Source organism: Pan troglodytes, chromosome 15, assembly GCF_028858775.2.
Source record: "Pan troglodytes isolate AG18354 chromosome 15, NHGRI_mPanTro3-v2.0_pri, whole genome shotgun sequence".
Classification (NCBI taxonomy): Eukaryota; Metazoa; Chordata; class Mammalia; order Primates; family Hominidae; genus Pan; species Pan troglodytes.
In genome coordinates, this window is record NC_072413.2 from 42,056,527 (window position 1) to 42,074,077 (window position 17,551).

The 17,551-nt window shown below is 33.0% G+C and overlaps 1 long non-coding RNA gene across 1 annotated transcript in view; it reads right to left on the minus strand.

Moving 5' to 3' along the window:
- Nucleotides 1-9,583: 9,583 nt before the first annotated feature.
- Nucleotides 9,584-17,551, minus strand: part of LOC134808291 (uncharacterized) — a 102,302-nt gene continuing 94,334 nt past the window's right edge. Inside the window, exon 3 of the long non-coding RNA XR_010150931.1 lies at nt 9,584-9,913. This is a non-coding gene — a long non-coding RNA (uncharacterized LOC134808291). The remainder of the gene's footprint in view (nt 9,914-17,551) is intronic.

Here is a 17,551-nt window from a genome sequence, read left to right on the forward strand (position 1 = left end):
TTGTGAGTGTTTTGTTTTGTTTCTTTCTTGTGTATACGTTTTTGTTTGTTTGTTTTTGTTTTTTTGGTTTTTATTTTTTGAGGTTTTACTAGCTGAAGACATCTCATCTCACTGAATTGGTTTATCAGTAAACATATTTTAGTTGTGTTTTCCCCGTTGTTCTCACCCGTCTTAACCCTTATACCCTCTCCCCTTACAGCAAATTAAGAAGAAGACATTTAGAGAAATACCTTTTCTTTATGTGAGCAAAGAAAAGGTAACAAATTACAGATAATGTCATATCCTAAAAGCAGTTTTGGTCCAATCAAGATTTTTAGCTGCCAGGTAACATTTAAGGCTCTCTACTTTCAGTATTTAAAAACAAGGTATATCTGATCAGGATCCAGCCCATGGAACATAAACCGATACTGAAATTCAATCTAAAATAGACCTCGGTGTCTTAAATCTCTGTACTATTTTTAAATTTGCCTATGTTACTTAATTTGTCTCAGAGACAAATAAACTTTCTATGATTTGTCTTTGCACTAAAACTAAAAAATATATAATTTATTCATAATATTCAATTTATAGTGCAAGAATACAAAAACACAGACTATGCCTTTCATTTATATGACACCAAACAGTTGCATTTTTCAAGTTGACAAGGGAAATTAACATTTTTACCTGCTATGTAAAATGGAAGTGATAAAGTCAAAAAGATAACTTCCATCACTAAATAATTTTGTTTAAAATATAAATTGTCATTAGTCTTTCAACAAATTGGGAAAAACAATATGGAATCCATATTGAGCCCTATCTTTTGTTTTGGTAACATCTATAATCTTTCAAGTATTTCTTGTTGTTTTTTACACACTAGTTCTTTTCTCATTTGGCAGAGGACAAGTGTTATAGAGCAAGGCACATTTATTCTGTCACTATAGAGAATGTGTTAGTAAGTGAATGACTGCAATGTAATATAATTCTTCTCCTCAATGAATAAAACAAATAATGTATATAAGTATCTGTCAACTGCAAAGTTTACTTAATCAACAAATATTTATTAAGGGTTCGTTATCTAGCAAGCCGTATGTGTTGCTGTAAGTACAATCCACAAGAAACACTTAGGTTAGAAATATGACTATTGCATGGGATATTTTGGCATGAGAGAATATTTTAATACCTTTTAAATATATTATAATTGTTAATGCTTCATTATGCAAAATCGATGTAAAACACAAATCTGTAGAGTTTGTAACTAAAAGAAAAGTTTTTTCTTATTATATCGCAACTAAGTATCACAGAATTTTAGGCTAAAAAAGGCCTAGATGCTACTAGCTCTTATGACCTAACACAGTAAAATACCGTATAGAAAAGGTAAACACTACACAACTAATTATTAAAAGAATTGGAGCACAATCTCAGATCTTTTGATTCTCAACCCAATTCTCTTTCAAAAATAAGAAACACAATGCTTTTTTGTAAGCTATTTTATGATACTACATATTATTTCCAGACAAAAATTTAAATTATTTACAGAGAATTTCTTTTACGTAACTCTCAAAAGTGCAAAATTATTTTATCACCATTACCTTGGGGACAACAAACATCAAAATTTGTGCTAAAATGAAACTTTGAGTTGAGTTCAATGAATATATTGTGTGTTTTTAAGACATACTATCTTTACTAATTGCAATAAATTCAAATTTTACACAAACCGGAAGTGTAAATATACACTTCTGATATTAATGTAGAAGTTTTCAATATGATTTACAAGATAAAGAATACATGAGATGCCCTTTTCATCACTCACTTATTTCTCAACTATGTTGATAAAAGGTTTAGGTGTTATTCTATTTTATAAGCTAAGAGACAATTAGTCATATTTCCTATTTAGTACAAAAGGAAGAGCACTGACCTTACCTCTGCCATGTTCACATTGTATGGTCCAGTTGAGAATCCTGCCTGAGAGTTGGCTGTGTAAACACAGAGCAGCAGAGAAGAGTCACCACACTCCATCATATGAGAAGGCACGTGTCTGCTGGCTGCCTCCCATTTTTCCCTATTTGGGAACAGTCCTCTGTGCTGAGTGGTCTTCCTGCCATATGGGTCAATAAAGTATTTCCAACCAAAGAAATCACTCGGACTCTTCAATAACCATAAAGTAAGTTTCATCTGCTATCAAAATTAAACCATATATATATTTGTTATTTAAAATTAATTTCTACTGGAATTATAAAAAACACTGTTGATAGCATTGTGTATCCAGCAGTCTTTACCTTTTAAGGCCACCTAAGCAAGCAAAAATATCTAAGAATTATATTCTTCATGTAATGAAAAATTAAGTTCCCAATTTCACAAAATTAGTCTCAATACTGAAAGTACTAGATTTGGACGTAAAAATCTGAAATTATTAAGATTATTATACACAAGAAAAGAGTTAATACTAATATTCTGGGACATTTAGGTAAAGCAAAATGTGACTAAAATTTAGGTTAATAAAAGTTAAATTCAGAATAGGATCAGAAGAGCTTGAAACATAATGGCATAATTGAGTGAATTACAAAAAACAAAATGTATCTATTTTTTCAGATACCATTACAGTAATAAAAATGAAACATTACTCCACTGGCAATCACATCTTGATTACTATGTAATGCTAGAAGTTTGATTTGCTCAATTAATCTCATTATAATTTATGACATAAGTTTCTAAGTACTATCAAGAGATTTAAAATAATGTTTATAAAATATTCACCAAGATGTACATAATATTATCATGTGAAATGTAATGGCTTAATTTAAAAATATACATGTTGTTAAAAGGAAGATAGCCCGGACATGGTGGCTCACGCCTGTAATCCCAGCACTTTGGGAGGCCGGGGAGGGTGGATTGTGAGGTCAGGAGTTCAAGACCAACCTGGCCAATACGGTGAAACCCCATCTCTACTAAAAAATACAAAAATTAGCCAGGTGTGGTGGCGCATACCTGTAATCCCAGCTACTCAGGAGGCTGAGGCAGGAGAATCGCTTGAACCCAGGAAGGAGAGGTTGCAGTGAGCCAAAATCACACCTCTGCACTCCAGCCTGGATGACAGAGTGAGACTGTCTCAAAGGAAAAAAAAGGAAAATAAATATTTTCATTGATGTTATATAATATTCACAAGAAAAGTTTATTATAATAAAGGGAAAATATTAGCTATTAGGATTAATATTATTTAATATTAGGATTTAATTTAATATTATTAAATATTAGGATTTAATTTAATATTATTTAATATTAGGATTAATATTATTTTATTAACAAGTAATATTAGCTATTATTATTTGTTATTATATTTATGATATTATATTATATTACTTGTTATTATATTTATTGTTAATAAATATAAACTAGCAAATTAAGAGAAACATGTATAAGTCAGCAGAACATTTTTTTAGATATATGAAAATAAGGAGCACAGCTCCGCTATAAACATGGACAATGAAGGATCCATCTTGGACCCTGGCTTTAGAGTATCCAGTTCTTACCTTTTCTGACCCTGCCACTCCCTCCTAGGTAAGGAGTCAATGGAGACAATGAGATGTGCCCTTATCAAGCCTTTCACTAACTCTAGGCCATGCTGTGGATCCCAAGACACTAAAATAGCTGCTCAAATTGGCTGAGCTCACTTTAGAGTCTGTGTAAATCTCTTCCTGATTCTGTCTTCTTGAAGGATAATGAAGGTATTTGTATGCCTACCTATATAGGTTGTACCTCACTTTTTTGGAATACACAGGTTCTATCAGATGCAATGGTAGATTGGTAGACAAAAAGAGGAAGGTATAAAATGAATATGGATGGCACAGATATTTTACAATGTATGGCTCTTATCTTCTCTACAAGAAGACAAAATAAGAATCCCTCTCTTTCCCTTGATGGCATTTGCTATCATAATCTGATGAATAGTTTATTAATTGCCTTAATGTATGTATGACCTGCTACTCTTTTCTAAGAACATACTTTCATTTTAACAAAAGTTTCCAAGGTCTAACTCAGAATTGTGTTTATTATGAGAAATAATCTGTAAGGTCAGGTATGTTTCAATAGCCACTCACATGAGACTAAATAATGTTGTCTTTGTAGACACCCAGAAAGCTCTAGGACTACTATCTGCTAGGCTGCAGTGCTTTAACAGTGCAATAGTCTGTGCTCTCTTTCTGCATGCCAGATTCTTTAAAAGACTTAATCTTCTGAGTATCAAGGCCCATACGAATTGTTGGGTTTTCATATTAGGTTTTGTCCACAAAATTAAATCCACCTGTATTAGATGTCACCCTTAAAAGTCCTCATATTTTTTGAGTTGATCAAAGAATCATATTAACGAATATTTCCCACTGTTCTAAGTTCTACTGCCTGATGATTGACCACAGTGGGAGTTACGTACAATGGCTATCAATTCAAGAGCAATTAATGAGCAGTGAAGCTTATAGAGAAAGCAACATGATCAATAATACCTTTAAAATATTCTAAATTTTAGGGGAGAAAAAGAATCACTGATGAACAGAGAATGCTTATCCACTTATAAACATTCTCATCACTATAATATGAACGTTTCGTGATGCTGGCACAGGAAAAAGTTCTGATTTTATTTTGGAAAGGTTATGTTTATAATCATGTACAATATTTTAGATGATATTTGTTTTATAAGACAAGAGAACACAGTAGTCGACCTGTAATGACCAAAAGTACTTTACATAGTCAAAGTTTTCTTCCTTTGGGCCTATTCAGAAGAGTTCCAAGTTCAAGGAGTATTCAATGGCAGAACTTCCATCTTGTCTCATCAACTGAATTTCTATTACAGCTTAACCTGGAAACAAAAAAGGAGAAATGGGAGCTGAAGGTGTAAGTATAGATTGAATTCAATCAAGTTAAAACATTTTAAAAGTGTAAGTATGATGTTTTCCATAAAAATGACTGTAATTTTTGTATATTAATTTAAAGATAATTATCTAGACATATAAATCAGCAATGTCTAAGGCATAAATATTTCAAAATAAAAGATTATTCCAGTGTAGACATATTTCATTACATACTAAGATTCTGTTTATTGATGATAATTTTCAGTAAATCATTAGTATGTTTAAATAAAATCGACTATAATAAAATAAATTCTCTTGACTGTATTTTTATTTCCTGTAATATTGAATAAAATAATCTTAAATTCAGGAAAAATATTATTTGAGAGTATTAGAGACTTTTGTATTATGCAATCTAAACCACAAGTGGGGCACAAGTACTCCTTGACTGATATGGCAAACTGTTACAATAATATAAAAGTCCAAATGATGAGAAAATCTTTTAAGATTTATCATTCTTCACATCATGAACATGTTCAAGTGTATCCACATTTGGGTCTCTTTTTCAGAGAACCAATTTGGAATTAGGTCAAGTATCTGAAGAATGCTTCTATAGATTATATTAAAATTACCTTAGAAGGAGAATGGTCACAAAAGTCTCCTTTGAGTTATGCAAAGATAAGAAAATATTCATAACCACTGTATTATTTAATAATTACAGAGGATATTATAGCTTCTACAGTGTTTTCATGCTGGTTAAAATACAGGTGAAAAATTACAAATTAAGATAACATAAACAGGATATTATTTTCTCCCTCTTAAATTATTTGCAAACTGTAGTCACAGAGTGTGGTAGGCAGGATTATAAAATGGCCCCGATATTTTTAGCTCCTGATATCCACACCTGTCTGTAATCCCTCCCTCCTGAGTATGGGCAGGACTAACAACTTGTTTTTAACCAATAGAATAGAAAAGAGGAAATGTATTTTGAAGATGTAATTAAGGTCTCTAATCAGTCAAATTTATGTTAAACAAAAAGGAAATTAACTAGCTGGGCCTGACCTAATGAGGTGAGCCTATTAGAGTAGAGATGAAAGAGATACTCCTGCTGTGCACGTGTTCATTGCAGCACCATTTACAACAGCAAAGACATGGAATCCATCTACATGCCCATTAACAGTAGACTGGATGAAGAAAATGTGGATGTACACACTATAAGATACTACACAGCCATAAAAATGAATGAGACCATATTCTTGGCAGCAACATGGATAGAGCTGGAGGCCATGTTCCTGAGTGAACTAGTGCAGGAACAGAAATCCCAATACCACATGTTCTCACTTATAAGTGGGTACTAAACATTGAGTACACATGGACACAAGGATAGGAACAACAGACACTGGGACCTATGGGAAGGTGGAGGGTGCAAGGAGGATGAGGCTCAAAAAGTTACCTATTGAGTATTATGCTTATTACCTGGATGATGAAATAATCTGCACATCAAATCCCTGTGGTATGCTATTTATGAATACAACAAACCTGCACATGTACCCATGAAAGTAAATGTTAAAAAATTAAAATTTTAAAAAGCCACACAAAGAAAACATGACTGGCAAAAGATCAGACTCTATAGGATTAAAAAATAAAATAACATATAGTAAGTCAATGCAAAGATATCCACATAAGCAAAAACACACACTCTTTCTCTTTTCTCTCTCTCCCACCCACATGCACATATTTAATGTGCCATGAAAGTCCTCTATGACCACAAATGTTTCTCACATTTGGGATCCTCTTCAGGTTATATGACACATAGGAATTTCAAAGGAAATTCAATTGAGCTCCCAAAGCAATGCTGATATAAAATGCTAACCTACTACAAAGACACACCAGAAAATTAAAGAGTTTTTTGCTTTCAAATGAAAAATACTTTAACATATATTTATATACAGCACATAATATGTATATAACTATATACACATTATGATATGTATATACCTATATACACATTATGATATGTATTTTAGATTTATATATATAGTTATGATAAGATGCTCAGTTTTGTTTACCTTCATAAGTGGAAAAGAGTAACATTAAGAGCAATTTCAAAACATTTTCCCCATAGCTATTGAAGATTGTGTTTTCCTGATATCATATTTTATGTGAATTACTGAAATTTAGAAGGTTTGCATGCTGCTACAAAAACAAACAAAAATAAGCACCTCTAAAGAAACCTTGGATCTATTAAATGAAAACTCTTGCTGTTTTTAATTTTTTCAAATTCATAACAGCAACAATCAAAGGTCAAGAAATAAAAATCTTCTGTGTACAGGCAATGTCTACTTCTGACCACACTTAAAACCTTCCCCAAATTGCTTTAAAAATAGCAGTATTTAATAATTTAAAGATAATCCTTCAATTCAAATTGTTTTATTCTGAGGCAAAAAAATAATTTGTAGAAATGCATTGCAGGTTTCAATCAAATATACTACTTCTAGTGATTTACAAGTGACGGTTAAATATATGTAAATAAAAAAGGGCTAAAATATTTCTACTTTAAATAGCGGGGAGGAAAGCATTCATTCATGTAAGAAATATTTACTGTGTCTGTATGCACTGAAGGGTTACAAAGTATGGTGTAATAACTCTGTCCTAATATTTCCCAGTTTGGGAGAGAATAGATATACAAACCAATTATCATAGGCAAGTGTGGAAATCTAAATTAAAATGAATAATAGAGTCATTAGTTTGGACAATTGCAGAATAGTTATAATAAATAATTAATACATATATACATCCACCCCATACACAAATACTCCTATAAATTTATTTTATTTACATATATATACATTTTTGTGCGTGAGTATATATATATACACACACATATACATACATGTAGGAACTCTATATAAAAGGTATAATATATAAGATAAGTATATAAAATAAATCTTGAATAATTGGGGGGTTTGTACCCCATTCTGAATTGGGAAAACAATATAATAAAGTGTGAATTGTCCTTCAGTGAATCTATTTCAAGTAAATTAAAAACAGAATTTTAATGGAAACTGTTTTACATCTTGACAAATATTTCTAAGGGTAGTAATAACTTAAAAAACCCATAAAACTCAAGAATAACCAAAGTTTTTTTATTAAGAAAGTAATAGAAGGTGAAATATTAATTTTAAAAATGAAAACATTTAAAAATACAATAGTTTTGGTGATTGTTTAATAGTAAAAGAGAAAACTAAATAGAAATTCAAGGAGCAAAATTTGTACTACATACAGATTGAGTATGTGCTCAGAGAAACATTTTTTATCAAGGTGCAAAAATAAATTATTCAAAAATACTCTTGGTACTATAAGTCTTCCAAATTAAAAAAAAACTTAAATAACCTACTCATGACATATATCATTAATCAAAAAGAGTACAACAATTAAAAATTAAGAGATAAAATCATGTAATAAATAGGAGAAAATACAAGCAGTTCATCATACTCGTTAAGCATATGGAATATGGAGTTGGACTGCTTGTATTGAAATTGTGGCTCTGCAATTTACATACTACTGTGACTTTGGTGAAATAATTTACTATTTCCATTTCTAGATTTAGTCATCTGTAAAACATGGACAAAAATAGGGGCTTCATACAGATATTTTGTGAGGTACAGGGGAGTCAACATATTATAAAGAACAGTGTCTGACACATAAGAAGCTTCATATAAATCAAACAGAGGTGGTAAACAAATTCTAAGTATTAAATCAGTGGAAAGAAGCGTGAGTAACAAATTTATTTTTTAAAACATGAAGCAGTACTTCAAAAGAGACTATAGATAGAACTCAAAGAGGAATAACAAACAGAAAAATGACTATAACATAAATGTAAAGAATAGCATCCTTGATGTAAATTTGTAAATAGAAAAGAATGAAGCCACAGGGAAAATTAGGCAAAAACAGGTACTTCACCAAATAGTAATATAAATGACTCATCAATTTACAAAGTGTGCTTAAACTAGCCACTTAGAAAATGACAACCACATAAATGTTAGATAAAAATGAAATTTAAAATAGCAACAATAAGAGATTTTTAAAAGTCAAGGCATTTTTACCTCACCCAAGGTACTAGTAAGAATGTTGGCACGATCTCTCTGCATGGCAATTTGACACTTTAAGTCAAGATCTTTAAGCATATTCAAGTTATTTGACCCAGGAGTTACGTATCTAATATTCTCCATATCACAAATATAAGGACGTATACAAAGATTCATGCAAAAAACATTTATCAAAGTATTTTATATACAATAGTAAAAATGTTAAAGCAATATGAACATCAAAAAATAGAAAAATACTCAGTTACGGCATGATATATTCAAACTAAAATTATGTTACAAAAAATATTTTGGGATTTGAGAAAATATCTACAATATCATATTTTGAGGAAAAATGTTATAATACTACTCAAGTAGTACTATCCTAATGTTGTATAAAATAGAAAAGCAGAAAGAGAATATATTCAAATATTGTCAATAGTAGTATCAGTATCATTAGCTTTTATTAATTTAACTTTTTCACTTATATTTTCTGTTTTTCTATGTTTATTTTGAATGTGTTTAATAATTATACAAATTAAAACACAATTTATGTTTTTAATATGATCTCACTCTCTACTGAGGCAAAAAAAAAAATAAGAATCCCTAAGCGGGCATTGTGAAATTTAATTTTTTCATAGTGATTTCTTTCAAAAAATTAAGGCACTTTCAGTTTGCGTTTTTCTTTGTATGATAACTTGGATTCAGTAACAGACATAAGACATAATTTTAATGTTAAGTTTGAAACTTATCACTTTTACAATTGACTATTGAAACTGGACTTACTATGTATTCACCACCAGTATTACTTATCTTTCATGCAGGCGGCTGGCTCAGTGTCCCTTGAGGTAAAGGCAAGGCTTCAGCACATCTTACATATGCCTCCATGGCAGGATTCACAGCAGCTCTGTTGCACACATTCAACCCTCCACCTCCAAACCAATGGGAGGCAGTGGTTCTTCCCACTGTGCTGTAAGGCATGAGATCTGGCTTCCTTAATACTTCTTGAAAGGTCTGGGAATACAATTGACATAATAAATCTTTTCAAGTAGCAGTTTTTACAAGATGAACATTTCTCAAGAAGTTATATAAATTAAAATATTTCAATCACTTTTGAAAGTATTTTTGCACACCTTACCAGCCAATTTCAAGGCATATATTAAAAGTCTGTTGAATGTAGTATCTAATTTTCACATGAATTCTTCTAAATACTTACTATAACATGATCAACAAATAAAACTAAGTTCCTACTCTCTCTCAGCCTATAATTCAGGTTCACAGAGGGAGAAAGGCAATTACAAAAGTAGTAAAAATGCATGTAGCATAATTCTCATTATAAGAGGAACCAACCCAAATGCCCATCAATGATAGACTGGATAAAGAAATGTGACACATATACACCATGGAATACTATGCAGCCATAAAAAAGGATGAGTTCATGTCCTTTGCAGGAACATGGATGAAGCTGGAAACCATCATTCTCAGCCAACTAACACAGGAACAGAAAACCAAACACCACATGTTCTCACTCATAAGTGGGAGTCGAACAATGAGAACACATGGGCACAGGGAAGGGAACACCATACACTGGGGCCTGTTGGGGGTTGGGGGATGGGGGAGGGACAACATTAGGAGAAATACATAATGTAGACGATGGGTTGATGGGTGCAGCAAACCACCATGGCACATGTATACCTATGTGACAAGACTGCACATTCTGCACATGTACCCCAGTACTTAAAGTATAATTAAAAAAAAGTTTTAAAAAAGAAAAGCACATCACAATGAAACCTGGTCATGCAAAGTTAGGTAAGACTTGCTGGAAAAAGTGACAAATATACTGAATGCTAAAGGGAAATTAAGATTTTCAGCTGCCTTGGGTTCTGCCTCACACATTTTATTTGGGTCCCATCTTTTCACTAAATGCACATTTTCAAAGTTAACAGTTATCTTCACATTGCCAAATTCAATGGTCAATCTTCATTATCAAATCACATGGTCCTCTTAGTAGGATTTCTCAAAATCGCCATTTCTTCTTGTTGAAACCCATTCTTGTTGACAGAAGTGTTCTACTCATCAGTTGACAGAAGCAAAGTGACAGAAACGTTCCATTTATTCATTGTTTTACCCAACAAGTATTTATACCCATGATTTACCATGTATTTTCCTAAGCACTGGAGATGCATCAGCAAACAAAAGAAGAAGAAAAGAATCCTTTGTCTTATACCATTTGCATTCTGTTGGGTGGATATAGAAATTACAAATAAGTAAAATGCATCAGTTTTTACTAACATTAAAACAGTTAGGTTTTAAATGTTAGGAAGAAAAATAAACCAGGACAGGTATACTGTTAAATGCCAACATGAAACTGAGGAGCCAATTTTAAATAGATTAGTTAGAACACATCTTACTGGGAAAGTAATATTTGAACAAGCATTTGAGGAAGGTGAGGGACAAAACCATTAAGATCTCTGTGGGAGAGACATTCTAGGCAGAAGAAATCACAAATGTCAAGTTCCAAAGTTAGGAGTATTCCTAACAAACCTCCAGCACAAGCAAAAAATCTAGTAGAGAGTAACAGAGAGGATAAGGAAGAGAATGCTAGGAAATAAGGCAAGGGAAGAAACAAGGGGATAAGCCATCTGGGGCAAGTGAAAACAAAAATTTCCATCTGTGAGAGTAAGATCACCAAGAGTTTGAATATAGAAAGAGAAAAAGAGAGGAACAAGGATTGTGACTGAATTAATTCCTTTGTCACTCCCTCCAGAAAGATGGGAGACTGATGGACTGGGGAGATGGAAGGAAAACTGAGAAAGTCCATGTTTCTGTTAGCCAATCAAGAATGTAATTCGACAAGAAGAAATGGCAATTTTGAGAAATCATACTAAAAGACACATGTGATTTGATGTGAGGATTGACTGTTGAATTCAGCAACATGAAGATCACTGGTAACTGAAAATACTGCATTTAATGAAAAGGTGGGAACCAACTAAAATGTGTGAAAAAGAACTAGAGATGGCTTTGTGGAGAGGTTTGATATAAGGGGGAACAGGTAACTGGGAAGTAGCTGAAGAGGTAAATGTGTTCAAGTTTGATGGCTAATAACAAAGATTTAGTAAAAAGTAAAAAATGGTGATTAATTAGATCGTGACGATATTTGCTAAAGGAAAGTCCTAAAATAAAGGAAAAGTGATGAGCCCTAATAAACAAGTAGTGTTTTTGACTCAGTATTGAAAAAAATAAATGAGTTATGACCAGGAGATCTAAGTTTCTCTTGGTGGCTAACATGCACAAAAGTTATCTGTACAATAAGGGTAGTAGTGATGGTCCAGAGCAGATAATAACAGCAAGGAAATAAATGTTGGAAGGTATAAGAGTATATGCAAATCCCTGACTTCCCATTACTGAGAACAGGAAAGGCAGATTCATATGTTCTCTTTAAAGATGTTAACAGTAAGTCCTATTAAATATTTAATGTGTGTACATTCCCAGTGTTCTTCTTTTGTTGTTGAAAGACAAAGACAAATTAGTGATTTCTTTTAAAACACATATCTTAACTGACATGACACTAGCACTTTGTCAGCTGAAGATTTTGGTCCAAAACGTGTTCCTAACTAGTGTGTGTGTGTGTGTGTGTGTGTGTGTGTGTGTGTATGTGTGCGTGTGTATGTAGGAGAGAGAGAGAGACAGACAGAGAAAGAGTGAGAGAGAGAGAGGGAGACATATACCTCCTCTGAGGCCTTTAATCTATCATAAAAGAGTTGGTCAGACAGTTGTCTTTTAAGGTTAAGGTTGAACGAACAATGGCAATGACAAAAAAAAAATCTTAGCTTTTAACCTTTTAGTCCTCTGGAGTCTTATCTCAGGTCAAGGTAAGGTCCTTTTTTTTTTTCTTTTTTTTTTTTGACAGTGTTTTGTTCTGGAGTGCAGTGGCACAATCTCAGCTCACTGCAGCCTCCGCCTCCCAGGTTCAAGTGATTCTCCTGCCTCAGCCTCCCAAGTAGCTAGTATTACAGACATGTGCCACCATGTCCAGCTAATTTTGTATCTTTAGTAGAGATGGAGTTTCACTATGTTGATCAGGGTGGTCTCCAAATCCTGGCCTCAAATGATCCACCCACCTCAGCCTCTCAAAGTGCTGGGATTGCAGGCATGAGCCACCACACCCAGCCAGATCAAAGTAAGTTCTATTAAAAGCTTCAAAAATCACTCTTTGTTGGCATAGCTCATTTTCAATAATCTGAATATAGATTCTTATCTTTTACCCTAAAGTATCTTTTTTATATTTTGTTAGCCAGTAAATTACCAGATTGGATTCTCCTCCCCAAAATATTTTAATTAAAAAAAATAACTTAAAAATACTTGTAAGTCCATGAAAGAATATTATTGCTTCTAAAACAGTAAAGGATTGCTTCTGCATCAAGGAAAAGTGCTGTAACAGAGATACAAGGGTATGGTTCACCCTCTTGCCTGAAACAAACAAACAAAAATGAATGAAATAGATGAATGAGTGGTTTTTAAGATATTGGACATCAGGCACCAAGGAACAGGAGCCCCTAAAAAAAAACAGAAACAAACAAGTGGCCCTATGATTGTCACAGCTTACTACCTTACAAGAGTTTCCAGGGTATGGAATAGAAAGGGAGTACCCGTGTGAAACCAGCGGACCTCTTGAGTTGACAGTCCAGGAAGACCAAGGTGAAGAACCACAGAGAGAAGAACTTACTAGAAAGAAAACTTCAAAGGTCTGCTGTGGGTCCCCCTTAGGTATTCAACAAAATACTGGTCAACAAAGCACTGAATAAACTATGCAAGATCAGGTAAAGAACCATTCAAAAAGGAGTAGACGAAATGAGAGTTGATGTTACCACAGGGCCAGCCAAACTGAAAAACATCATAATTCATAGGTCTTTGAATAAAATGTCTTAATTCATTAATAGCACAAAATCAGCTTTAGCCTAAAGGCTGCTCTTTTCCTAACAGATTTTAAAACCCAAGATCTGGGTGATCAAACTGTTGCCAAGTAATTTAGCTGCATCTTAGAAAAACATTTAAATATATTTGTAGGAATATAAAAATGTTCAACCACAAAAAGATAAAATTCAAAATGTATGGCACTGAATCAAAATTAACCAGTTAGCAAAGAAGTAGAGAAAAATAAACCAAAATAAGGAGAAAGATTCAATTAATCAAAATAAACCAGAACTGACACAGCTGTTAGAATTATCAGGAAAAGACCTTGTAATAGCTATTAAAATATAATCCATATGTTCAAAAACTAGTAGAAATATTGAACAAATTAAGTAGAGACAAGAAAGTTAGAAAAGAGACTCAAATAGAACCTGTAAAGATGACAACTACAGCTACTAAAATGAAAAATATACTGAATGGGATTAACCACAGATTAGACATCACAGAAAAAAAATGTAATAAACATGAAGACGGAAAAAATCTAAAATTAATATGTATAAAAATTTTAACTTATAGAGAATATTAAACTGTTGGAAAATTTCAAGATGTGTAAAATACACATGAAAAGAGAAAGGAAACAAAAAGGCATATGAAAAATTGCTCAGCATCATTGGTCATTAGAGAAATGCACATCAAAACTACAATGAAATATCATAGCACCCCAGTTAAAATGACTTTTATCCAAAGGTCAGACAATAACAATTTCTGGTGAGGATGTGGAGAAAAGGGACCCCTTGTACACTGCTGGTAGGAACCTAGTACAACCACTATGGAGAACAGTTTGGAAGCTACTGAAAAAAACTAAAAATAGAGTTACCATACAATCCAGCAATCCCATTGCTGGTTATATTCCCAAAAGAAAGGAAATCAGTATATCAAAGAGATATCTGCACTCCCATGGTTTTTGCAGCACTGTTCACAATAGCCAAGATTTGGAAGCAACCTGAGTGCCCATCAACAAATGAATGGATAAGGAAAATGTGATATATATACACAACAGAGTACTATTCAGCCATAAAAAAAGAATGAGAGCCTGTTGTTGCAACAACATGGATAAAACAGAAAGTCATTATGTTAAGCGAAATAAGCTAGGCACAGGAAGACTAACATTGCATGTTCTCACTCATTTGTGGGATCTAAGAATCAAAACAATTGAACTCATGGAGGTAAAGAATAGAAGGTTGGTTGCCAGAGGCTGGGAAGGGTAGTGGGAGAGAGGTGGGAATGGGTAATGGATACAAAGAAAATAGTCATAAAGAATGAATAATACCTAGCATTTGGTAGCACAATGGGGGGACTATAGTCAATAATGATTTAATTGAATATTTTATAATAACCAGAATATAATAATTGGATTATTTGTAACACAAAGGATAAATGCTTCAGAAGATGGATGCCAAATTTTCCCTGTGATTACCATGCATTATATACCTGTACCAAAATATTTTATGTACCCCATAAATATGTACACCTACTATGTGCTCACAAAAATTAAAAATTTTAAAAATTAAAAATCTGATTTATAAAATAAATAAAAATTGTGAAAAGGCCAGGCATGGTGTCTCATGCCTGTAATCCCAGCACTTTGGGAGGCCCAGGAAGACGGATCGCTGGAAGTCAGGAGTTCGAGACCAGCCTTGCCCACATGGCAAAACACCATCTCTACTAAAAATACAAAAATTAGCCCAGTGTGGTGGTTTGTGCCTGTAGTCCCAGCTACTCAGCAGGCTGAGGCAGGAGAGTACCTTGAACTCAGGAGGCAGAGGTTGCAGTGAGGAGATATCAGGCCACCACACTCCAGCCTGAGCAACAGAGTGAGACTCCTTCTCAAAAATTAAATTAAATTAAATTAAATTTAAAAATAAGGGAATTAATTGTACCTTTATATACAAAGCATGCAAGTACTTGTATAAACTTCTCCTTGCCTGGTGGTATAAGGTAAACCTCTGAGTGATTTTACACACCAGTTGGAGGATGGGTGGTGTTGGATGAGAGCCACAGATAGGTTCTTTATATCATTCTTTAGGATGTACCATGCATTTTGATGTACATTTCATTTGACCCTATCAAATACAAATAAGGCCTGTGTATATTCTTCCTTTATTGCTGACGAAGAAATGACTTGGAAATCCTAAATGACTATGTAAGACAGCTACTGAACAGAATTAAGATTTTAAGTCCTCAGATTGACATGGAGGTGGTAGTTTATCCCAAACTCTGTTCTTAAAAAACTTTAAACACTCCATAATGCATCTGATATTTTACCCATAAAGTAGACCTATATCTTGCAACTTACTTACATCTTGATTATTTCCATTCAAAGTTTATTTTACACAACTTAGAGACAACATTTACTTCTCAATTTTTTTTCCTTTAAATAAAGGGAGTCTTATTATGTTGCACAGGCTGGCCTCTAACTCCTGGCTCAAGCAATTTTTGTGCCTCAGCCTCTGGAGTAGCTGGGATTACAAGCATGTGCTCTCTCTCCTGGCTCCATCTTCTGTCTATAGATTTATTTCAATGGCTAAGGATTAAAACAGAGGTAATGAAATCGCCTAAATGTACCAAATAAACAGGTTAATAAATCTTAAAGAGTTTTTTCTGGTAAGTGTGAATTGAAGCCAAAAATACCGTAGATAGGAGAAGCTGGCAACAGGGCAGGAAAGTACCACACATTAAGCATGAATGATGATAAGAAGTGGTAAATCAGAAAAGTTGAAAAAATAGACTTTTTGAGCACAGAATTTGCATTTTATGTTTATTTGCGTGACAGTTGAATTTTTATTGCAATTTGCCTCTTTAATTTTTGTGGCATTCAATACATCGATAATAGAAAACACAAAAAAAAAAGAGAAGAAAGAGGATAAAGATAGAAGAAATAACTATGAAATCAGACTCTAGTAGTATATGATTATTTTACTTTAAAATAAAATTTGACCATTTTAGGTCACTTGAATTTTGGCACAAATTTTTTTAATTTGCTTGTCTGGAAATTCTGCTAGGAAATTCTGCAAGGATTGTGGTTGAGATTGCATTGAATCTATTGATCTAATTTGGGGGGAATTAATATTCTTCTCTCTATTCTATTTGCTAATCAATGAAGGAGTGTAATTTTATCCTGATTTAGGTCTTTTTAACAACATTTTGTGGTTTTCAAAGTGTTCAAGTCATACACATCGTTTGTCATATTTTGACCTATGTATTTCAGATTTTTTAAGTTGTCATAAAGGGTAGTGATTGTTTAATTTAGATTTCCAATTATTTGTTGCTTGTATACATAAATATTATTGATTTTTGCATATTGATCATATAGTCTCCAACCTTCCTATATATACTTGCTATTTCTTGTAGCATTTTTGTAGATTTTGTTAAATTGTCAACGTACATTATTATGTTATCATAGGATAAAGACGGTTTTTGCTCCTTTTCAATCTAGATGCCTGTTATGTATTTTTCTTGACTTTTTGTACAACTAAAATAACCATACCATGCTAAATAGAGGAAGTCAGAATGGACATCCTTGCCTTTTTCCTGAAGTCAGGGGAAAAGCATTGTCTCTCATCATTAAATTCCATGTTAGCTGTGCATTTGCATAGGTGCCTAGTATGGGTTGTGTCCCCCACAAAAGATGCTGAAGTCTTATCCTAACTGTGAATGTGACCTTATTTGAAAATAGGGCCT